The following is a 25,628-nucleotide window of genomic DNA, read 5'->3' as shown; positions in this document are numbered from 1 at the left end:
TTGACAAATCGGTAATTATTTTACAAAGCGCGAAAGAAGAAAAACTACCATGCGCGGTTTGCGGCGGCCGCACCAACTAAAGCTGTGACGTTAGGAGGAGCCGCACCGTGATTGGACGATGCCCAAGGTGACCAAACAAGTGTCGGTTTCGGTTTCGGTTCTGTAAAACACAACCGGTGGCGTTGTTGGATGGGCATTCTCAATAACTCAGTAATCATCGTCACCTGTAAAAATGCATAAAGATAAGCCTCCCAGGACGGCTTGGAATCGTAGCATTCACTAGCCGAGGCCTACGCAGTGCATGGACGCCCTCCGCGTACCCGCAGACGCCCAAATGTCATGCGCTTTTCCCCCATATTTGGAGCTTGCCTCACTCATGCCTGTACCGTAAAAAGCGTGTTCGCACCAGGCCAAGGGTCTGTTCATTCTGGCCTGTGCCTACTGCCCGCAATCGGTGCTTATGGCAACAGCACGCCAACGAGAACTCGCTAGCGCGCCAGTGCCAGCCTGCGCGCGTTCTGCGAACTAGTTCGTGGAGCCATGAACGTTGCGGCCCCAAAAAAGGTGAACTCAATGTAGAAAACATCGGCAGAAAACGAAAAAGTTAACTTACAAAAAAAAAAGCCCGTACCCGCGGGGACTCGAACTCGTGACTTGCAAAACACTTGCGGCAACATAACTAGCGCCTCAGAGCACTCGGCCACAGAACGGGCTCTTTCGACCTTGGTAATATAAGGTATATATTGTACAACAAGTTTACACTTTTATTTAGTTTTGGCATTTCAAGCAGCTTAGGTGACTATTTGTTGTATTGCGCTCGTGCAGTAAGCGTCCCCCGAGTTTCCACAATAGCTCAGGTCTAGCAATTGCATTTCGTAGACGGAAAAGCGTTCGCAGATGCTTAGTCGTGCTGCTGACCGCTGTGCTTGTTCGCCCAGCGCAAAAAAGTGCTTCCCGCACCCTATTTTTACGCTGTACGGTAAAAATATCAGTTGATTTTATTTCCTTAGTACCTATATTGACTTCGCTGACTCTTCTCCCGCCTTCAAGAGGCCTTATATTTTCCTACTGGCGTACCAGTCAGCGAAGCGTCGCATGTGCGCTTGTGCAGCGCTTGTGTGAAGCGACCTTGACTTGGAGCTAGATAAGTGTACAAACTAACCAAGTAAAGAAAGGCCATTCTTCCATTCACAAACGTGTTCTGGCTTCGTTTCAACTGAGCGAACGAATTGCGACGACCCGTCGGCGGCCGGTGGACGAAACGCTGGGCCGACAGACTCTGTCTGAAGGCCGGGGAGCCGTGCAGTAACGCAGCCAATTGCGAGCTCGGCTCCTCTCGACGTCACACGAAAACGCCGCAGAAAATGGGCGAGCGTAAAGAGAGGAGGACAGCATTTTCGAATTAATTTTTCTACTAAATAAAATCGCGTAAACGCGCCCAGAGTGGTCGTAACATGGCCTGGGGACTCCGGACTACAATTTGCGCAAGTAATCCCGCAATGTTTACATATCACTTCAGTGTCCCTTTAAGGACATGTTTGTATTTCGCGTACAAGATTTACTGTTAAGGTAATTTTAAATCGCGCGAATTTCGCCCCCGAGAGAAAGGAAAACTGGTAAAGTAGCATGCTCATAGACTCAAGCAAAGACCCATACGAGGCGTGACACCCAAAAGAAAGAAGCTAATTTATGACTGCACGGGTCACAACGGGGCAGTAATCCAGTTTCAGCGGGTGTCATTTCCAATCTTCATGACCCCCTTTTTTCTGTTCCCCAAAATATTCCCGCATTACTTCACTATCTTTACCGGGAAGACCTCGCCACCCTTCCCCCGTGGCTCCCCTCCGGCCCATGGCGCAATAAGCTAAGCCTTCGGAGGCCGGCAGCTCACGAGGGAGAAGCGATGAGGCGGGTCAGCCCGGATCGCCACGACATCCATCTTGTTTCGGACGCAATACCGCGCACGGAACGGATGCTCCAGCCAAGCGAGGTACATAAAGGAAATAAAAACTACAAACACAAGCAATGCTGAAAGCCTCGAAAGAAAAAAAAAAGCGGTTCAAGGGAAAGAGAAGATAGCTGCCGCTAACCCTAACGCAAAAACACACCGTGTGCTCGGACGGCCCATACGTTCGCCGGCGAGACGTATAGGCGGCGCGACAGAAAAAGTGGAGCAGATTCAAAGCGTCAGGCCAAGCGTGGGAGACCTCCCCCGCTATCGGGAGTGATTACGACAGCAGCAAGCCGACGCTGAGTCAACCCCGCCGCCGTCGGGTTTGATGTATATGCATCGGCCGATCGAGAGCCCGCCGAGTAGCGCGGTCAGCTAATGGCCGCCCGGGCCCGGAAAGAAATCGCGGATGATCTGAGGGCAGCGCGCGCACCCGCGCACAAAAGACCAGGATCGGGAGCGCCAAAGCACTCGACGGATATCAGGCGTTTAGGTTGAAACAGGGTTTGTGCATATTATTGGAATTCCCGCTTTTGATGAACGCAAAGGAGGAAATTCAAAAAGCAGCTCACAACAATAGCGACATCTACTACCACAAAAAAAGTGGTTTAGCGGAGAAGTTGCTATTGATTTGAAGGAATCGATTGCGAGGGGGTAAAAAAAAGGACAATAGAAATAACACGAAACGTGCACAGAGAGGAGCGGACACGACAAAATAAATCAGCTAGGCAAGAATTTCGGTTGTGGCCAAAAGGATGCTGAGGCAGCGTGGAGAAATTCACGGGTGCAGTTTCTTGCAATGAACGCGTGCTATGTACGCGAGCCAAAATGTTGACTAAGTGCGAGCAAACAGCAGCCGAATTTGTCTGAAGACAACTAATGCGTGCTGCGAGCGGCCTGCTACCGGTAAGCGACTCGGCAAACTTCTTTTCTATTTCAGGTCGCGTGCTCAGCTGTTTCTATCTGATAATAAGAGGACTGGTCTTCGGCAATTTTTGATCTCAAACGCCGTCGCTTACTCTACGCGTATAACCAATTATTAAGGCGAATAAAGCCTTCCATTGGGAGGATGACCTCGAAAGACGTGGACGTCGATGCGAAATGCAAATGCCCGAGGGAACTAAGGAAGCACTGAAGCGAACCAAAGCATGCTGGCCGTTTATCACAGATAATTAATAATTACCTGTAGCGACACCATCGTCGTCGTCATCATGAGCGCCAGATCATCATCAGCGGTGCCTGGCCAGCGTCAGCAGTGCCACGCGCCACGAAGTTCGAACACGACCGAGCGCCTGGTCGGACGCCACTCTCCAAGTTCCGGCCGGGCCTAACGCACGCTCAATAAATGTAGGAGAGCCACAGCGCATCACCGAGTCCACGGCTTCTTTTCCTACATACAAAAATAATTCATCATTCGTTAGGGACTGATAGTAATCATTACTAATGAGGAATTACGTTGGCTTGAGATAAATTATGGTGGATCGATGAATCAAATGGATTAAGGAATATTAAAAAGAATCATGGTGGAATATTGCTTGATTAGCAATTGATAGTAATGACAGTAAGGTGGGTAAAGATAAATCGAAGTAAATTAAGATAGACTACGGTAGGGATTAAAGTTTATTAGATAGATTAAGGTAGGGTAAGGCGAATTGAAGTAATCAATGTGGCGATCAACGTGGATTAAGATGGTTCAAAGTTGATTGAAATAAATGATGGTGGAATAATATAAAATAAGGTGGATATATAATATAAAGATGGATTAACGATGGTAAACTAGCGTGGCTGCTGTGTCAACCTGCGGACGTCTATATAAAAGGTACCCGTCACGATAGTACACCAGCCTTTGGCCTTCAAAATACGTAAGAAGACTTACGTGTCCCGATGAACCTTTGTTATTTGGTTGGCACTTGAATTTAGTTTGGTTTCTACATTCAGGACTACCATTAAAAGGCCCATGCAGACAAAATACATTTGTTTTATTTCAAAGATTTGGTGTTTTATAGTAAATTAGGCAATTCAATTTAAAATTTTGATTCTCCCGCCAAATCATGTGTTTCGTGTAAGTTAAAATTTTGATTCTCCCGCCAAATCGTATGTTTCGTGACGTCTGCCATGACGTCACATCGATTGGTACTCAAGCGCACTTCAAGTGCACTGTTCAGTATGCAGCTGACTGCGGAGCCTTGTCCTCCTAGATGGCGCCACCATGCTGCTTCGTACCGCTGTTCGCCTTTGCTTTGTTTTTGACAGTATTTCCACCTGGCTTGTTTTTTTTACGGCTACGTGAAACGTGGGGTATGTTCGACAAATAGGGTGACGTAAGACAATGTCGCTTACGCCAGTCGGCTGCAGTGTCGCCCGAAACACCCCCGAAGCGCCGCACTGCTGAGCAGCTATAAAAATCACAGTTCGCGCCGTACCAACAGCAGTACGCACTGCTACTTCTATGTTTACGTGTGCTTTCGTAACTTCCATTGTCTACCCAACCATTCTTACTGCTATAAAACGAATACGCATTACAGTTAAGCGAAAATAGCTCGTTGTGCAAGCTTATACGCCCTGCCTAACTTGCGTTTGCTCTCGTCGGCCTCAGCCAATCCCGAGGCTGTGCATATGACGTCATATATTCTAGTGCGGGAAATGAGCTGGTGAGTCGTATGGCCATTCCATTTTTTTTCGTAATTATGCAGGGTATTTGAGCGAAGTTTACGTTAAAAATGGTGTCAGTATGGTTCCGACGAGGCAATCTTTCGAATCATAAAAGCGTGTTTTGTCTGCATGGCCCATTTAAGTTCATATTTTGTTTCCACCTTTCCTATACTGTTTCTTCCTTCCATGGAGCCTAATTAGGGAAGGAAATCATAATTATGCCCCGCATTCCCCTGCATGACCGATCATTGTCGCTGACGAGGAGACGATACCACTGGTCGGCAATGGAGAGGAAGGTCGGGGGGGGGGGGGGGGGGGGGGGTGAGAATAGTCGCGTGTAATTCAAACCTCCTTCCGTCAAAATCATCCGCCAGTGTCTCTCGCACCAACATGAGCGGCGGGTGATAGCGATTTCGGGGATTGTGGGAAAGCCATGACGCACGAGCGTACTTACTTTGGTTCGTATAAACGTACAAATTTTTGTTTGGCTACAGGCGTACTTGATCATATTATACGCTTAAAACACCCGTGTGTAGGACAATTCGTACACAATGGTGTTTAAAGATCCCGCGTGTACTCAACTGTCTGTCGTCCCGCTTTAGAAAACACCCTGGTTGCCTAGAATGGCCCGTGTACGTCTTAACGGGTGGCCATTGAAAAGTGCGAAGTGGTTGCCATTTCTTAGAACGTCACTCCCGTCTCGAAGCTGATTCATCTGGCACAAGACCACTGGCCCCACCAGTGCTGCCTTGGGCAGCATGAAGTCTGCTGACCCGATAAAGCTGACCTTATATTGTTTTTAAAGCTAATTCATGGAACGAGTTGGCTCCGCTAAATTTATTTTCTACGGTCTAGCTAGCAGCTTCTCCAACAAGCACTGCCCCCGGTTTCGGCTGCAGACAAATAGTAAATTAAATCCTGCTGCTGTCGGTATTTTATATCTATTGTTAGCGCGAACCATAATCTCGACACCTGGCGCCTTTGTTTTTCGCCTGCATCAGAAACACAACCGCTGCTACTGGGATCGAACCTATGTTTGGACTGAGCAGTTCCCGCGCATTTTCTCTTCATAAGGCAGAGCTAAAAGGCCCACGAAACTTTTTGAAGAGGAGGTTTTAGCTTAGTGACAGTAATATGAGCGTCGGCGGAAAGGAGGTGGTGAAAAGTTTAACTTCGAGAGAAGGAGGCCCGTGCCCTTCGTCCCGTCTATCCGTGCGTGACGGAGGGGTAGTATGAAAGTTCCCCTTCAAAACGACTCCGGGATTAAGGTGTGTGACGTCGGAGGCTGGAAGAGACTTGCTCCGTATAGAGGCTAGTGAGAGGGTTCCTCTGCGGTGTAAGACGCGCCCTTCTGACATTCGTGGCTGCTGAGCCCAATGCCATTTTTTGTGTATTCGCACGTTTGAAAGAGTGCAGAATACTCGTCTCGTGCTCCTGGCTTTTCCAATTTTATTGCTATTGAGACCTACGCCGGCTGACAAAAGAAATGTGCTATTTGCTCATTGTTTGCATGTGCGTGCGTGCGCACACGTGCACATGGTTAGGTGTGTGAGTATGTGTGCGTGCGAGTAAATTCGCGTTCGTTGTGTGTCTTATGTTCGTGCGAGGTCGTACGTGTGCGTGTAACTGCGCGCGTGCATATGTGCGCGCGCATGAAAGCACACGCACAAATGCTTTTTTTTAATTTTTGCTCCACGCGTCGGCTTTATCTTTAGTCGATGACAACAAAACCAGCGCTTTTGGGACCGACGCGGTGCAAGTTCTCGTCACATGAATGCGTTGTCTGCAGGCAACGTCAGAGAATCACTTTCAGGTGCCGCTTGAGCCCCGATATCCGGTAACGACGAAGGCAATTAACATTTCTGACGCCGTCTTTTAAACTCCTGGTCGGGCCCCACGGGGAACAAAAAAAACAAAAAACAAATTGCTACTTCGGGAGATAAAAATTACGCAATCTTCACCTGGCTAAAAAAAGTAAGAAAGGTGGTAGGGAGCAAAAAAAGAGGAAGAACTAGAAAAAAGAAGAGAGCTTTCAAGGAACAAGAACGAAAGCGTTATAGATAAAAAGACCCAGCATACAGAGGAGTGCTGAAAAATTAACAAAAGCAATCGTAGCGAAGCGTAAGCTCGCAGAAACAATGCGAAATGAACAGGCGAAGCAATGCTGTTTACTTACTTCTCTATTTAAAGTATTGCGCGCAGACTGCTCTGCAGAGTCTTTGACTAAGCGCCATTTAACATCGGAAGAAAAAAATAGTGCAGGCAAAAAAAACCTACAACGAGGACAAAGAAAATGCACTAAATAGTCAAAGAGCGTATAGCGCTCAAAGAATACGACAGGTGAGGCAAAACCAAAACAAAGCCGAGAGCAAGACATTCGCAAAGTATCCCCGCAGCGCGGCTAATAGAAGTATAAATCGTAAAGCCGCGGCGTCCACTTGTACGTCCGCTACTTGGGAGCTAACCGCGCGAACATGACGCTGTAATTTTGTATTCTTTGTTTTACCGCCCTCACGCGTTGCCTGGAGCGCGCTTTTTACACATGCATGGCTTCATCTTGCTAAGTGGGAGATGTCGCGGCCATCTCGTAATTGCAAAATGATAAATATGCTCATCTCTTACGTGTTTCGTTTTTTATTCTGCTCAGAGTTTTCACTGTTACTTGCGCTTCTTTGCCTCTAATAAAATTTGTTTGTAGTTTTTTTGGGCCTTTGAATTTTCGACTGAGTAGTTTTTAAACATACTTTTTAATATCTTATTGACGCTTACAAACGAGGCTACCAGAGCTGTCTGAGTGATTCTTAGGAGTATTCGTAACCGGTTTATTTTACCGCACTTGCTTTTAAGGCTGGCGTTAGAGTAACTGGATGGTAAAAGCTCTTGGCACTGATCAAAGCGAAACTCAAATCAAGAAATAACAAAAATGAATATTCACGTAACGGTTCTCAAAACGAGAAATTAGGCACAAAAAAAAACAAATAAACAGAAAAGAGACCGAATTACGAATAAGAAAGTTCTGTAGGAACTTCCGAACTACCGATGCTTCGAGCGCAGACTGTCCTATACAAGGAACGACCGCATGAAAAATGACTCGAAGCAAGGCAGTTCGCGAGGAAACGAGGAAAGATGTAGCTATATAGAAGGGCTTGGATTGTTTCGTAACACCTAGAACATAAGCGGCCTCCATGTGTTCGAGGGGAAAAATTCGTTTATTTGGCATTTTTTCTTGTGAAAAAAGATAAATAAAATTGTGGGACAGACACAAAAAGCTGCTGAAAAGCAGTTTGACAACATTTCTGCCCTATGTTTTTTTATAACGAGTCATTGAGCGCATGTACGTGAGCAGTCAATGTACGCAAGCCATTTCGCTAAACACGGACAACTCACTGTGAGTGAAGCGTGGAGTTACAGCAGAAGTACGCGCGTACGAGGTGGCCCGGCGGAGTGACCTGGATTTTGTGCAAAGCGCATTAGAAATCTTCTCAGAACGACAGACTTTAGTTTAGCCTTGATGTATATTATATGTGCTGGGAAGAGAACGACGATCCCTCTCCCTCCTTGTTCTTTTCGTCTGTAGTTTGCGCGGAGTAAAAGAACTTTCCTTCCGCCGTTGGCATAAAACGGAAAAAGAAGGAGTTTTTTTTTTAATCTAAAAGGCCTTAAAAAATGTGCACCATTGCTATTTCCATAATTACTCAGTTTATGCAGTGATTTTATGGTCTAAATGTGCTTATGCAAAGATTAGCACGGGGTCCTACTGGTGACCACGTGTTATGTACAGGGAAGTAGAAGGGCGTGGGCTTTCACGCTGTTTCAAGCACTCAGGTCAAGATCACCGCAGGTGTAGATTTTGTTGGGGTGAAGCGTGAGACCTTATTACGTGGTCTCCCCAAGCTTCGTCTTTGGACTATCCAGAACTGCTCCATAAGTTAGCCAGAAGATGTTTATTCCGAGATCAGTCCTGGTTTTGTGAGCTGGCGAATAATCGATACCACGTTATTGAGTAGGCAGCCAATAGAGCTGGAAAGACATCGACTGCCTGAGTACCGGGGCAACCTCTGGTAGACTGCCATATGAGATCGAAGCGCACACGCCCGCACAGAAGCAAAGCTTCGAACATTTCGGCAGTATTAAACGTAATCGAAGCCAACTAAGCCTGGCGACACACCTCATGTCGGCCTATTGTTAACTGTTTTCTGGAAAAAACAAATCATCCGGCGCCAAGGCTACGCGCACAAAAGGAAATAACAAAATACTGCACGCAATGCCACATGGTGGGCCCTGGCAAAACGAGATAAAGAAGCACTGTTTTTATTTACGCCGATTCAATCGCCACGACGCGGTCTGGACTACGCACGCACTCTCGCACAAAGCACGCATCGATGGTCGAGCAAAAAAATAAAAAAAGGATATCAGAGCAGCTCAGAGGGGTCCAAACAGAATGAGGCGTAACCCAATCATACTCCGGAAAGAAACACCTAGCGTGAACAAACAAAGGGAAGAGAGCGTGGATGAAAACGCAGAAGAAGCAAAAATGGGCGAAGAAAGCAGAGAGAGAGGCGATTCGGAGTCAAAACGGGCACGCGTTGCCCTGTCCTCGGGTCCGGGGTCCCCGCGTTCAGACAGCGGCGGCCACCGAGGGCACAGCGTACGGGGAAAGAATGGAGCGCGAACCACGCTCGCATTGCATTGCTTCTTTTGCTCGCAACCTTGGTCACAATCGAATACACGCGCTTCTGTTCAGCGCCCTCTCTCGGGTGACCGCTGTTGCTCCCGTCCGCGGCGGCGGCCGTTTCTTTATCTGTCACTTGCCGGCCGCTCCACCATTCCGCGCTGGTTTCGTTACGCTTTTCCGTACGCCACGTTTTATTCTTTCTTCCACAAGCATACACTCACTTCGCCCGCCCGGAGTCTTCGCTCTTTTGCGAGCCCTTTTTTTTCTTTCTCCCTACGAGTCGCCCTATCTAGCGCCGGCGCGCTGGTCGATCGGCCGCGCAGTGTCCTCTCGGCGCGAAATCGAATCATGGTCGCCAATTCTATCAGGGGCAGCCACCACGCTCGCAGCCAGAATAAGCTGCTGTTCGAGACTCTCGGCGACATCGGCGGCGGCCCCTGGCGGCGGGCACCCGACGAAATTGCGGGGTTGCCGCCCCCGGTGGCTTCGAGCCATCTAACCGCACTTTCCTTCCGCCTCCGCACCATTGTAGCCTTCCAACGCGATCCTCTTCCTTCTTGTTTTATTTTCAGTGTCGTACATTTCTACCTTTCGCCGGGGCATTCCATCCGACCGCAGTATTTTCGTCCGTCTTTTTAATGTTCGGCGATTCGTCTTTTTGTGTCGTTCTCTTCCCAACCGCGAGTCGTCGCCGGGGTGCAACCCCGCATTGTTGTGCGACTCGGTCAAGCGGAATTCGAGCTCGTGCCCGCCCTGTAGGTGTGCGCCCTTTGTAGAAGTTCCGTCCGGCCCGGTCATTTTTTTTTCTTCTTCTTCTTCGCCCTCTAGTTCATCCACTTGCTCTGCCGCCTTCTTGCCGCTATCTCGTGGTTCCTCGCCCCTGTATCGGCATCTCGGAGGGAGAGGGGCATTTGCTGCCGCTGTACACACAGCAGCAGCGGCGGCCGCTTCAATTCCCCTCAATGGCCGGTTCACATGCGCGCTACGCGACGTGATATTGAGCTCGGCGATATAGGCGCGAACGTTCTATATATGCTGCGGGGTCGTCGCTGTGTGCTACTGAATGAGAGTTTAGATGAAGATGCGAGGGACAGGGGACTTCATTCTAGACGCTCGCGTGGTGGTGAAATGATCGCTTTCCTTGAAGTGCCGACTTTTGGTTTCAATTTGGAGACTTTTTTTTTTTCTGATAGATGCGTGACGCGGAGATGTCCTCACATGCTAGTCAGTCTCCAAGTGCTGACCACAAGGCTCTGAAATTTCACGCACTGCTTGTATTTCGAAATATGTATGTGGCTTATGCAAGCACGTACGCCAGTTGGCTTTGCGCTTGAAAGACTGTTTCGACAGTTCTTACAGGCTGGATTGCATTCGTAGGAGGCTTGAACGAGACGCACCGAAATGTGTACAAGTGAAGTTCCTGAACACTAGAAAGGAAACTGTCACTGGATTGGTACTAAGTACTTAAAACCGTAAGTGAGACCGCGGGCTGACTTTCATCCAGTTCTGAATAGTTTTCTGTAACTTTTGTCTTCGTCTGAAATTCCAGAATGACGCAGTGAACCTCGGAAGAGGATTTCAATTTATTTTTTGTTTTCGGAAAATACGCGTTGTTATTTGGAATTCGGACGCGTCGCCCCGTTCCTTCTATATTTTGTCTATAGGACCGATAAGTGTACTTCAAGGACGCCAGCATTGCTTGCAGCAAAGCTCTTTAGTTGCGGAGTCTTATTGTCACAAAACCCTCAATGTTTTGCCGCCTCAGTCTTAAGGTGAACTGAAATAACATCTGTGTGCTTTGGTACGTAGGCATAAACATAATTGGCTTCCAGGGAATTTTATTTGAATTTCAGACCCCCCTCAAACCGAATTCTTTAACATGCTGACTTGCGGTCTCAGGCTGTGTAGCCATGATTTCCTGATATAAATAAACGTATGGACCAATGCTTTTATAGCTGCAGCTGTCTGGTATTAAGCGTGTTTAGTTTTTAAAAAATGCGCGAACGTTTTTCGGTTTTTATTTGCAAACAAAATTTTCCGTTTTCTTTTCTGCTAAAATGTTCACACCCTTAGCCACAATTTTATGTGGCGGGAGGGAATCCTCTATGTTTGAAATGCCTCGTTTCTTATGGTTGGTTGCCCATACAGGCACTGAGAGCTGCATATTTTAGCGCGGGAAGCCTACGTACACATGCCACGGAGAAAGAAGAATAATTCTTGCTCCGTGACACATGCGGAGTGTTCGGATGGTATGGCAGGGGCCATCCGGAACTGCCAGCTGGAAAGAGACATGATGCCTATCCTTGGAAAAATTGGCCGGAAAGTTCGAGAAGAAGGAAAGTAAAATATTCACCATATTTATTCGTGAATTTAAATGCCTACAAGTACAAAATGAGTAAGCAACCATACAAACCGTATGGGTGAAGGAGATAGTGACTAGCCGTTCTTAACTTTTACACCAAAAAGTTTTACGTCTTGCTTAAACCTCGCAGTAGATATATTCATCGCAACTGGTAGTAGTAGAGCTTTAACATGAGGTTAGGGGAAAAAGTTAGGAGCACGTCTTCTGCGAGGTCTTCTGCAACGGTGAAACGCTCGTTTTGCGTGAGTGCTGTGGCACGGCCACTGGATCTCCCCCCTTTTCGAGTGGCCGTGACTGTGGTAATTAAACGTATAGCCTGCAAAATGAGCGTTACGCCGTGCTAGGATCTGCACACTGCTTGTTTAAAGTTCCGATATGTTCTTTGTAAATTTACCTGGCATTATTTTGCCAGTTTTTATGATGAAAAATTAAAGCCGTTCCACACAATGTGAAAGCTGTCGGAAGTGCAGAGGAGTGATTCGCCATAACGGGCTGCAGCACCGTTATCCGCTCGCTGCGGCCACTCAATGCATTTCAAACTTTCCGTCTTCGCAGCGCTCGCGCGCCCCCTGCCTGAAATTGCGCCAGTGGGAATTGTGTTCTTTTTGCGCTTGCGTTAATTTTGTATGCTAGCGCTGCTTTGCGTCATTTCGAACGTGTAATTCTTTTCCTGCGCGGCTGGAGCCTTTCTGCGTCATTTCGAACGCGCCATTTCTTTCTTGCGCGGCCACTTTTTTCGCTTACTATCGTAAAAACTAATCCAACGAGCGTTCCTAACTAAATGAACGCTGGGGCTGCCGGTTATGTACACAGATTTTGCCTGAAATGTATCTGCAGTTTTTTTTTTGCGCTAAATAATGAGGAGATGTAGGACAAGCGCCAACGGTTCACGAGGTTTGAACGTTTATGAACATTTAAAACGCGTGGGTTTCGAAGGCTCAGTGTGACTCCCTGACCTTGGTACACAAGGGTCTACTTGGGTCTGTTATCTCGCTGCGCCGCCTGATTCCGGCAGTCGCAATGACCGTTAACGAGCTAAGACGGCAAGGTGAGCCCATAAAGTGGTCTGCCCTTAATATGTTATTGGCGCGCTCGCGGTCGTACCGTCTGCCCTTGTGTAGTATCCGCCGTAGATTTACCATTTGTAGTTGCAGCCTGTCAAGCGTGCTTTTCTGTAAGGAAGGGGCGCATGCGTAAGGAGCCGACATACCGTATATAAGGGAATGCCGGGAAAATGCAAATTTATACAGGCAAACCGCCATCTATGCATCATTAATGAACGTGATTGCGAACTGACATTACTTGCCCTAATTGAAGAACATAACTCCTTTCATCAGCGCGTGCGCGCACATCCAGTGCGCTTTCGTAAGAGACGGTGACTGACGTAGCGGTGCTTGCTTCATCGGAGGCATGAAAAAGGCACATCTTTTTTTACGTTTAGCGTCGTTAAATTAGGGTGTCAAAATAGCTTGATTTAAAAGAAATTCTAACGACGGAGTAATCCGTTTTTTTTTTTGCCGACTTTGGCAAAAGCGGGTTTAATTTTTTTTTTTTTTTTTGCACAGAAAGTAGCACTCTGCAACGTCAATCTACAGTGCCGTACAATTAGCTCCCACACAGGCCACCAGACAAATTATCTTTCTGTCGCAAACCCACTTTCGTAGGCGGGGAAGAGGAAGGAGCAGGAAACTGGCAGTCATTCTTTGTCTAGAAACGAGGAGGAATGAGGCATTGGGCAGTGCCTTCAAGTGACCCACCAATGTTGTATAAGTGGGTCATGGAGCAAAAAAAAAAAAAGAAAGAAAGAAAGAAAGAGACAGTGTCGGCGGCACGAAAATTCCCATCATCTGGGACATGCCATGTGGCTTGAAGCACGGGTCGCGCTTCATACACAAAGATAAAACACCAATAAAATGAGCGCGGGCGCAATGGCGGTCGTCGTTGCTGATGAACTAGTTGATTGAACTGCTGGTACAGCTGCGGGAGGGATTGCGCGCGCGTATGCGCTGGCCTAATGTCAAGCTGAGCGTTAAGCTTTTGTGATCATTAGAGGGCACGTGATTTCAGAACGCGCTGTGCCGAGCCTCAAAATATGGCCGCTTCCCCTCGTCTCTGCCTCGGCGTCGACTCGTTCTATGTTTACGGCTCCTTGGGCATCGACGGCGGCAGCTCCTGCGACCGAATATAAGGGGAGTCAAATCTCAAACGAATCTCACGAACAGAGTGCAGCGCACCTATGCTTTTGCCTCCTCACACACAAACAGACTTAGGTGCCTTCTGTAGATGTTTTTTTATCAAAGTAGTAAGCCGGGCAGCCGCACTTTCAACAGCAGTCAGCTGAACCACTTCCTCCCAAACGATTTTCTCTAGACGGTGGCACCGCAGGGCAAGTCAGGCGGAAGAATCAGTCCCTCGGCTGAAGCATTCCGGTTGTGGGAAGCCAGAGAAGCAGTCCTCCCCAACCGAATGAGGAGTTTCGAATCCCGAAGAAGGAAAGGCCACGGGAAAGCGGGAGAAAGGGCTCTCGGGGCGCCAAGCCGCCGCCATCTTCTGCATTGCGAGCGATCGAGCGGCGACCGGGGAGACCTTTGATGACCCCGCCCCCGCGCGTGCGCCGTGCGGACCGAACTCCGCGCGTGGCGAGGCCGCGTTCCGGTGACCCGACCAGTCGCCGGGGCCAAAGGTCTCCGGGGTCAGCTGACCCTAGGCGCGGCGACCAATGGCGCCCGGCAGCGACTCGCCCAATCACGCTCCAGTGCGCGGGCGGGGCGTCGATTAAAAAGTCGCAACCCCCGCGGCACGCAATAGCCGTTGCGGGGGCGGTTTGCCACTCTTCGAATGGGCGGTTGCGATGAAGGCGGGAAGGAATCCCGCAAGTCGGCCCTTTTCGTGCAACTCGCCTTACGTCAGATTCGCGGGCGCCAGGCAGTGCAGTGCACGAACGTCCCGATGCCCGCAAGTATGGCTTAAAAATCCCGCATTAGCTGCTGACTAACCAATCCTGGCTGTATGAATTTTCCTGTGGCACGAATTGACGAGTGCCTTAGCTTGTGCAATAATAGCCAGCAAGTCTGTCTAGTTTTTAGTAGTGCCCAACCCATCTTGATCTTTCTTGCGTGTATGCCCTCACGCGTGAACACAAAAGGGAACTGAGTCCCGGCGATCGAATCCCGAACCGACTGAGCCCGTAACAGTAGCCGCAACCACTCGGTCAGATTATTTCGGTATTGCCCGCATGGCTACCCTCGAAGCTTTAAAATATCACGCGATCTCAATAACGGTACGTTCCGTGACACGAGTTTTAAACGTCAGACCAACTTAGTGCAAAAATATTAGAAGATGAAAGGACGCGGGTTCGATTCCCTGCCGCGGCGGCCGCTTTTTTGATGGAGGCAAAAAGCGAAAGCGCCCGTGTGTTCCAGATTTCGGCGCACGTTAACTATCCTCAGGTGGTCAAAATAATGCGGAGCCCTCCACTACGGCGTGTCTCATCTCCTGTGTAGCGTCAGCTCGTTACAAACCTCATAATCAATTATTCATTGAAAGGTGAAGCACTTAAAGGAGCCAGGAGGACAAAACACAAGTTTGGTTCATTCGAAAGATTGCCTCCATAGAATCATAATGACACCACCGTTAACGCACACTTCGCTCAAATAAGCTACATAACTAAGAAAAAACGGAATGGCCATGCGACCCACTAGCTCATTTCCCGCAACAGAACCTATGATGTCACATGAGCTCAGCTGTGCGATTGGCTGAGGACGGAAAAAGTAAACGCAAATTAGGCGCGGCTTATAGGCTTTCCGAACGAACTATTTGCGCTTAAGTGTAATGCACATTCCTTTTACAGCAGTAAGAATGGTGCGGTAAACAATGAAAGTTACAAAAACGCACGTAGGGCTAAGCATAGAAGTACCGATGCACACTACTGTTGGTACTGGGCGCACTATGCTTGTTTTAGCTGCACAGCACTCCGCCGCTTTGAAGTTGTTTTACAGGACACTGGCCGACTGGCGTAAGCGGCGTTGTCTTACGTGACCCTGTTTGTCGAGGATACCCCAGGTTTCATGAGGCGATCACTTTTTGCAGTAACAAAAACAAGGCAGGTGCAAATACGCTCAAAAACAAAGGAACGGCGGACAACGGTTCGTGGATGACTATAGCAGCGCCATCTGGGAGGGCTGACGGACAGCAAGGCCGCAAACCCGAATGACGCAGTGCAAGTTCGCTTGAATACACGCGCTTCTGACGTCATTTGTGACTACGCAAACCTACGATTTGGCGGGAGAATCAAAATTTTAACCTAAATTGACCAATTTCTCAGTGAATACGGCATCATTTGCTGCCGGACAAGCGCTGGAGGCGCTATAAAACGCGAAATCTTTCGACTAAAACAAACTTGTATTCTGTCTTCATGGCTCCTTTAAGCTTTGTCCACCGTTCGTTACCCGAAAGTACTTGCCCAACGGACACAGAATTACCTTTCAAGGCCGATAAATGCTTAGAATAAGGCTTGGTGGAATAAACGGAAGCTTTAGCTTGAGCATGATTTTAATTTAAGCGCCTGACGTGGTGTACAAACACTTTACCTATTAACAGCGGAGCTGTTATAGCTGACCTTAATGTGTGGCGCGTAAAGGCCCAACCACATGGATGCGTAAAATCGGCTACTCGCGCAACGACGCACGCTTGCGGCGACACACGCAGCTGCTGTTACGCCAACCGACGACGCCTGAGAGGGAGAGTAACCACATAGGCGCCGCAACGCGCGCATATGCCCAGAGCACTCAAATGGGCAGCGCAATGTGGCTAGACTACCCGGACTCAGCTTTGTGGCGGCCAGGTGAACAACATTTTCACTGAGATAAAACAAATAATGCCGGTTCTTACAAAGTTACATATGTTTAATACCGAAACAACTAAAAGAGTACTTGCGACGTTGAAAAACGTTAAGAATGAATATGCTTACTTGGCAGGCACAGAACCCTCCGCTATATTTGGCTCAAACTCACTTTGCGCGTTGCTTCGCGTGTTTTCTCCCGTTGTCTGCTCTCCGTATTTTACAAATTACTTACTTTTATCGCATAATTAACAGTTAAGGTAACTTTATCAATTACCTTTACTTGCTATTCGACCTGGCCGCCAGATAACATCACCGCCAGAGGTCGATGTCAACACCGTGCACCCGAAAGTTTGCGTCGATGACTGGCTGGCCCTGACTTTGGCGTAACAAGCGCGTAGCAATGCATTCGGCGTACGTCGGCGTACGCCGTTTTTACGCGCGCTTACGCCGGGCTACGTCGTTGCGCGAGTACTTCGGTTTTACGTGTTCATGTGTAACGCGTTCAAAATACCAAGAAAATGCCTAGCGCTCGTGGGCGCATGCCTCGCGGTGACTGCCAAGCACACCCGGCACGTGCAACGGCTTTAGAAAAAAAAAAAAAAAAAAACTGGTGAAAATTTCGAGGAGCGAGAAAATGCCGAGGAGCAAAAAAATTCCGAAAGTTCGTGAGCGCGTGCCTCGCGCCCTCACCGAAGCAACTTTCAGGTCACGCTCCGTAGATTTGACGAGCAGGAACTCGCGGAAGTCCACAATGGCGAAGGTGAGCTTGCCGAACACTTGCCCACTCCGTGTAATGGTTTTCATGAGGAACACTACGATATCGATGAATATGACGATGACTACTACTAGCACAGTGCAAAGCGACGACGGAACATGTAAATAAACAACTTCATACTTCTACAAATGCGTGGTAACGTGTCCATCACTGCTCACGTAGAGAGAAAATCTGCAGCTTCGCTACGGTTCAAGCCTTGCGTGACTTAGTGTAAGCTTCCCCAGTTTTTGTAAGGTTCCCTGTGGTGGCTCCCTATTAATTAATTTGTACTGCTTTGGGTTTCTTCAAGGTTTAAAACTACTGTGCACCAAGACAAAAAAACGTGTCGTCGTCATTTAACCTTTATGACTTCAGGATTGTAATAGCCAACGACAGTAGTATAATTACTGAGCAGCACAGTAATGTTGCACAGCATTTTCCGTAGACCTTCTTAAAATTGCCTCTAAAGCCGGTTTTCTCGAAGACATGTTTATTTGCAACGGCGTCGTTTTGCGTGTTCTACACGAGCTACGCAAGAGAATTTTCGTTCTAGGAAGCAGAAATGCCTTCTGGCCTTTTTACCGTGCTCTAACGTTGATGTGTCGCGTTCTAAGGCATATTTCAAGCGCCGTGGGAAAAAGCCACCCTTACAGGCTGCAAAGCAAGTGAATCGCAGAATGTTGGTCTGGGTGTTAAAATAAGTGTTTTCAATTCAGGTTCAAACCGAGGTTTCTACTTATTTCCTGTTTAAATATAACAGATGTACACCTTACGAAAGGAACGAAATTCTTGCGATAAGCATATTCATTAAAATACGCTAGAACAAAATAACCAAGAAAAATGAACTGTCTGTAGTATACCCTGGTGCAAACAAAATTTTCGCTGTCCCATCACTGCGGCAAGACAGTCACTGTCGACCTAGTAGATTTTGTCTTTGTAGTGTTGTACCTGCCAGCGACGCCTTATATTCAACCCAGAACAAACTAACCGGTGCGCTGACTCATTTCCGTGGACCTTCTTTCCGTCAAACCGTTTCATAATTAACAGCAACAATGCGCACGGCAGGGCGGCTGCAAAAACATTTTGAAAGCAAACATTCCCGCCGACCGCTCAACCGTAGGCCATCTTCAATCTTCCCAAATTCCACTCGCACACAGACAAAGCGATCGCGTCGCGGCCCCCGTAAAAAAAATCATTTGCGAGCCCTAAATTCTTGCGCACCGTTTTGAGGCTTGAACTGCCCCTTCATTAGGGGGGCTTTTCTTTTACGCAGGGCTAATCCCGGCCTTCCTAGTCTCCCCAATGCGTGAGGTGGGATGAGGAGGAGGGATCAGGCGAACCGCAGAGATCCCGTGTCACCGCTTCCCCGCTCGTCACGCTGGTGGCACGCGTAGCGGGGCTATCGCGAGGATTGCTCATTTTTAGACCGCGCAGCCACCGCCACCCGCCAACCCTCCATGCCTCCCTCGCGTGCCGCCGAAATCAAGCCGCCGTCCGGCCCTGTTCACACAGTGGCTGTGGTCTGCGGGGTGCCGATAAAGAATTTTGCTGCCGCTTCTGTGGCCAGCACCCGGAATCGCCCTACCTCACACCCTTCCCACTCCCCTCTCTTCCCCGTGCACTATTGTCTTTACTTTCTCTCTGTCGCCTTTCACGGCGAAATGCCAAGCTCCGCAGTCTTTGAGGGAATTGCGTTCGTGCCACTATATACTTTCCCCAAGCCTCTGAGTTGTATTGTACAGGTTCATTTTGCACTCAAAGCGCTCCGATAAACCAACTGCTAGCGTGGGTCATACAAATCACTATGCTATTGTTGCCACATGATGTCGCAAAAGTGCGACCCTTTACGTTGGTGTCTTCGTTTCATAAGAACCGAGGAAAGGGGCTACGAGACGGCCATCATTACTCTTACGGGGAAACGTTGAGCGTGTATACCGTGTCGCATAAGACATGAACGAGTCAAGGCGAGCGTTGTAACAAACAAACAAAAAATGTCTACGGCTTAGCTCAACTAGGCACGGGTATGCAAGCGAAAGCAGCCGAAGCACAATTTGCCAACTGAACGATATGACTAGCCGAACGTTTCGTAATGCGAGGACTCACTACCGTCGTTTAGTCAGTTTCCGAAGCCGTTGTCGAAGTCGAAGGCAAGGCGTCTATTGGCGCCTCTAAAGCTCGTCGCTGTGGTTTTTCTACATCCTTTCCCCGAGGCTTAACCCGCCGAAGTTCGCATTCCTCATTCCTGTCAGCCTGCCTCTTTGCGCGCTCGTACTCACGTTTCCCTTTTACTCATTACCCAGCAGAGCGACATCTCCTGCATGGTCCGACGCAGCATGCGGCTGTCAGTGCAGCTGCGGACAACTGGACTTATCAGCGATGGTAACAAATTGCCTGATCAGACCTCGGCGACTGCGTCTTCACGACCTTCTCCAACAAGGCCTTGCGTCATCCCATTTAATTAGGATTAGGATGAGGATTAGGAAAAACTTTATCTGTGCCTGCAAAACTACGGTTTTTAAGCGCCGCGATGCGGGCCCGGCGTCTTCCTGGGGTTTGCCGTTACGCGCAGCGCCAACGCTTTCCGTTGCCGGGTCGCCCGGTCTGTGCTTTTCGACCGCACCCCGGACTTGCTGGACAACCCAGAGTTGAGTGTTCTTGTCGTTACTGCGTGCAGCGTCCTGGAGCTGCGGCGGATAAGTCCTTGATTGAGCTTCGTTGGGAAACCGGGCACGATCCCAGAAAATGTGCCACTGGTCTGCCAGACCTACACGACACACTTGACACTCACCCGTCGAATAAAGGTCTTTGCAGCGTTGCCGGAGCGAGGATTTACCCGGTCTGGAGCTGCCGTAGTAGAATTGCCTCCTACCGGCTCAGGCCCTGGGGGGGTGGGTGTGGCATGACCCGTCGAGCCAGGCGCTAGGCCTTCGTGATCTCGTAGCTCACGAGGCGATCTTTGTTCTCGAACCACCAAGGACGGTCGGTCTCGGAAAAGCGGAGGGTAAATGCTCGCGCCTCCGAGTGTGCCGTCTCGGGGTTGGATGCAGTTGCGCATTCACCCAAGTGCGCCGTAAACCATTTGACACGAACTTCTCAGCACTGGAGCCTGGCCTTGCCGATGATGGCGGCCGCCTTAGCGCAAACGCGACCTTTAGCGTAGTTGCGTACGGCCATTCTCGAGTCACACAGCACTGTGCGGCACTCAGTCTCGGAGATGGCCAGGGCGATGCCGACCTCCTCGGTGTCCGTGGCGTCGGTGCACCGTACACTCGCAATCGGGGTCTTTGTGCCCGTGGAGGCCTTAACGGCGACCGCGACGTAGCCTGCATGCTGTCACTCTGCCGCGTCGACATGACACGCGTGCCAGTCTTGGGCATGCATCTTGATGAGGGCTTTGGCCCGCGCTGCACGCCTCTCCTTGTTGGGCTCCCGGTGCACGTTCCTACGTATTGCGGTTCAACGCATATGGGCGCCATCGCTACCGGACAGACACCGGTAGCGTAGTGGTCATCGCTGGTAGCGTAGTGGTCATCGCGTCAGAGGCGCATTCTGGAGGTCGGTGGTTCGGATCCCACCCGGCGGGCATTCTTTACCACTTTCTGTCTAAAAAATCTGCGTCTGTTTCATTGATAATAAATGACCCACCGCATTACCCCTTTGCTTTTCTGGGCATTCTTGACTGCCAACCCTTATTTCTGTCTTAATTCAATGATCCCCTGATTGCCCATTCTGTTCGCTACATGCATAGCGAGGGTCTCTGTTCTGGAAGTCTTGGTGCCATAGGTAGCTTAAGAGGGGTAAAAGCGCTTCGTCCCGTTGTCTTTCTTGTCCAAGTTTTGTTTTTGCGCTGTTTCCCATTATGAACCTATAGCGCTTCGTCCCGTTGTCTTTCTTGTCCAAGTTTTGTTTTTGCGCTGTTTCCCATTATGAACCTATAGCGCTTCGTCCCGTTGTCTTTCTTGTCCAAGTTTTGAAGTTTTGTTTTTGCGCTGTTTCCCATTATGAACCTATACCAACAAGCCCAACTCGCAGTTCTTGTAAATGCTGGTCGACCGCTCCTGACATGTAGACGCTCGAGTAACGGCCCGGGATTAAAAAGAAGGTCCCCTTCACCTCGAGTAGTCGGAGTGGCGCTAGCTACCACCCTCCCCCCCCTTCTCCACCCCCTCCCCCCCAGGCAGATGAAACAATTACTTTAACATAAATACCCGAGAAAGTGAAGGAGAGAGCAGCCCCGCCGGTAAGATAGTGGTCATCGCACCAGACGCGTATTCTGGAGGTTGTGGATTCGAATCTTATCCGGAGAGCATGATTTTCACCACTTTCTTTTCATCTTTCAATAAACTATCTGTTTAAAAAAGTTGCAGGTGGCATCTACGTGTAGGTCTTAAGATGCAAGGCGGGATAGCGTTATTTCATCTTACATAAGGCGTTTTAGAACGCAGTTGCTTTATTTATGATCTAAGCTTCACGAGCACTGATAAACAGCCCAGAGAAAACGACTAGAAGCGAGGGATTTTAATCGCCGTGGCACAGGAGAGACAAAGGTCCTCTGCATGCGCTCCTGTGGCTTAAGATGTGAGCGTGAAAGGTTGCGGCTGGGGGTGTTGGTCCGTTTGAGCAAGAAGGTGTCATGTCAGTGTTTCAAAGTGTTTATTCTCTGATTTCTAAGCCGCACTGAACATTACTGCTTTTTGCGAAGAGAGAGAGAGTGATGATCTGCGTTACAGAAGAAATGATTGGAGTGTAGGAAAGGGGGCTAAACAGCTGGCAGGGAGACGAAGGCTGTAGCCTGAAGTTCAGGGCCCCAGATGCAGCAGTTCCTTGCGTTGTCGTCTCCATCAGCTCACGGTGATTTTTAGGTGAAGAGCTTGTCATATATATATATCTATATATATATATATATATATATATATATATATATATATATATATATATATATATATATATATATATATATATATGTGTGTGTGTGTGTGTGTGTGTGTGTGTGTGTGTGTAGCGAATCAGAATAGGAAATGAGGGACTCATTGAAATAAGACAGAAATAATGGTTGGCAGACAAGAAAACCCCGGAAAGCAAACTGGAGAATGTGGAAGGTTATTGAAAGAGATAAAAAATTTGAAAAGACAGAAAGAAAGTGGAGGAAAAAATGCCCGCCGGGTGGGATCCGAACCCACGACCTCCAGAATACCGGTCTGGTGCGATGACCACTACGCTACCGGCGGGACTATTTTCCCCGCCACTTTCTGGGGTATTTATGTTAAGGTATTTTTGTTTCCTGCGCTTGGGGGTGATAGCCAGCGCCACTCGGACTACTCGGGGTGAAGGGGACCTTTTTAACCCCCGGGCCGTGAGTCGAGTGTCTACGACATGTCGATTGATTGATTGATTGATTGATTGATTGATTGATTGATTGATTGATTGATTGATTGATTGATTGATTGATTTATTGTAGGTTTTAACGCGCCGACGCAACTCAGGCGATGAGGCACGCCGTAGTGAAGGGCTCCGGATTAGTTTTGACCACCTGGGGATCTTTAACGTGCGCCGAAATCTCGTACACACGGGCGTTTTTTCTTTTCGCCTCCATCAGAAAAGCGGCCGCCGCGGCCGGGAACCGAACCCGCGACCTCGTGCTGAGCAGCAGAATGCCTTAGCCACTGAGCCACCGCGGCGGGTAATACGACATGTCGAGAGTGGTCGACTAGCGTTGAACCCTCTCAAGCTCCCTATGGCACCAAGACTGCCAGAACAGAGGCCCCCGCTATGCATGTAGCGAATCAGAATAGGAAATGTGGTGCTCGTTGAAATAAGACAGGAAATGGAAATGGAATGGAAATGGATAGGAATAGGAAATAGAATAGTGGTGCTCGTTGAAATAAGACAGAAATAATGGTTGGCAGTCAAGAAAACCTCGGAAAGCAAAGGGGAGAGTGTGGGAGGTCATTGAAACAAATAAAGAATTTGGAAAGACAGAAAGAAAGCTTTCCGAGGTTTTCTTGACTGCCAACCATTATTTCTGTCTTATATATATATATATATATATATATATATATATATATATATATATATATATATATATATATATATATATATATATATATATATATATATATATATGACGTCATAAACGTTTATTAACAAGAAACAAGCAGTGTTCCCCCGGAGCACGTTCCAAGGAGAGGCTTAGGCCGCTCGCCGCGCACGCCCGGCCAGTAAGAGCTGCTAGCCGCGTCCGAAAGATCGTGTAGCGTTGACTCGGCGCCACTGAGCAAGCAAGGTGTCAGCCGAAGATAGCTCCGGTCGCGAAGGGATTATAACGCCAGAAGATTAGGGAACGCCCGAGAGGAAGAGCAGAAAGAAAAGAATTGTGATTAAGAAGGAACAAGGCTAAGAAGCCGCCGTATCGTGCCGGCGGGCTGCTTTCCCTGGAAATCCCGTTGCCGAAAACCAAAAGCTCAGAGCAAGTAGCCCGTGGTGCGGAGCAAAATCGAAGAAGAAGATGAAGCGACGTGCAAACTTGCTTCACTGCGTGCAGGGGACAGATGGGTACTGGCAAACGCCCGATGAAAATGTGCGCGAAGAAGAATTAATCTTCTTAGTGCAGTAAGGCTCGCTGAAGAATGCGTGTTCTCCAAATTCTGCCTGTTCCGGGGAAGATTAACGACGTTTCGAGCTTCTGGGCCTACGCGTAGTGGCGATTAGCAGCAGAGGTAGCGCAAAAGGAAAGACCCTCGATAGCGGAAAAAAGAGGCGGGAAAGGGGCGACGGCTGGAACATGCACAGAATCCACCTGGCCAGGCGAAGGAGTTCTTTTAGCTTCCGAAAGCACCTGTCGATCTCTATGTGCTTCGCAGCATTCATTTGAACAACTTCCGCGGGAAATGTTTTCCTGCCTATGTCAGCCCAGCATGGTGCCTGCTTTCTGAGGAGTTCATAATGAGTGAAACATTAATATCGTGGTGAGACGCGCAGAATAAACATGGACACAAAACAGGCCCAAAACACAATAGCACTTCTTTTGAATGTTCTCTAGTGTGCGACCATTTTTTCTTTGCCGTGATATTATACATGAACTAAACAACCATCGCATAATGAGGTTGTCGAAGGAACGGAACCGATTGTTAATGAGATGCAAGAAGCATTCACTCGCGGATGGCGCGAACGAAAGTTCAATGCCAAGCGTGCAGGCTTCCCTTGTGGCGCTGTTTCTCTGAAGTGCCCCTAAACGCTCGACGAGGGTCGTTAAGCTCCTCAATTTTTGTTCCACTGGGTTATCAGTGTATTTTTACCGAACCAGCTCGCCAACTGGATTAACACTCGCCAAACAAGTAACAATTTTCCAATTGATTGAGTCGAAACGAAACTGAACCGGTGCGAAATGAGTCCACAAAAACTCGAACCCAAGCCTACCGGTATTTTTTTTATTCGACATTTTGCTCATAATCGGTATCATTATACGATCCGGCAACGTTATTTTCTCTTGCAGTTACCGGCTTCGCCCTCTGGCTCCATTGAGGGCAACAACAACAGAAAACTGTATCAATCATTTTATTAGCGGGGCCCACCAATGAGGCGCGGTGGTATGGCAAGAGCGACTGATAAAGCCAGTGAATATTTCTTAACGATTTCTTAAACATCCCTGTGTCCGCTGACCGCCTATCACAGAGACGTAAACTCGAAGGGGATACGCGCTAGTCTTAGTGGACATACCTTGCCAAATGTGTTTCGAGAAATTTCATTACTGAAGTCACATTAATTTTCTTTTCACCTTCACTCAAGTTGCCTTCGCACGCAAGCACTGAATCTTGAAGATGTTCCGGCTTCCGCTAAAGGAATGATACGTGCGTAAGAAGAATTACTGGTTGAATTTGCCTTCTGGGTCCTTTTACGGGATTTGTGATGCAGGCCTCCGGGAAAAATTACAGTGGCTTAGCTCGGCTATGTCGGGTTATACGTAGCGTGATCTAAGGTTCAGCTGGTTATTCTGAGGTTTTTTGGTTGTCTAGGATTAGCTGATTATCATGCTTACTGCTGCTAAAACGATTTACAACCCAATCCAATCCAAGCCAATCGTGGCGGCGGCGGCGGGCAAGCTGTGCGCCGTGAGACGTCACTGCTCCTCGCGCATGCGCAGCACGGCTCTCCAGGAGCCACGCGAAACTGCTCAACATCGGCCAGTGTAGCTCACGCTACAAAACAGGCGTCGAAGTTATCCGCTTTGTTTTGCATTCGCCCAACGATGATCGCCCGTATTTCGAAGCAACTCCACCCCGCAACTCGTTCAGCAGAGCGCTGAACGAGTCCATTCTCCTCAACGGTCCATTCTCCTCAACGCAGTGTTATCGTAATGGGGCTTCAAAAATCGCGCGCGAGAGAGAGGGAGGT

General features: G+C 48.6%; 1 non-coding gene across 1 annotated transcript; it reads right to left on the bottom strand.

The window, feature by feature from the left end:
• Positions 1–22,392: 22,392 nt before the first annotated feature.
• Positions 22,393–22,465, bottom strand: Trnat-ggu (transfer RNA threonine (anticodon GGU)). Its single transcript has one exon. It is a non-coding gene; the product is annotated as a tRNA-Thr (tRNA).
• Positions 22,466–25,628: the final 3,163 nt, after the last annotated feature.

Source organism: Haemaphysalis longicornis, unplaced genomic scaffold (genome assembly GCF_048455015.1).
Source record: "Haemaphysalis longicornis isolate Haplotype H1 unplaced genomic scaffold, Haemaphysalis longicornis Haplotype H1 scaffold_2, whole genome shotgun sequence".
Classification (NCBI taxonomy): domain Eukaryota; kingdom Metazoa; phylum Arthropoda; class Arachnida; order Ixodida; family Ixodidae; genus Haemaphysalis; species Haemaphysalis longicornis.
The sequence above is the reverse complement of the archived record's forward strand: the minus strand, read 5'-3'. Positions and strand labels throughout refer to the sequence as shown.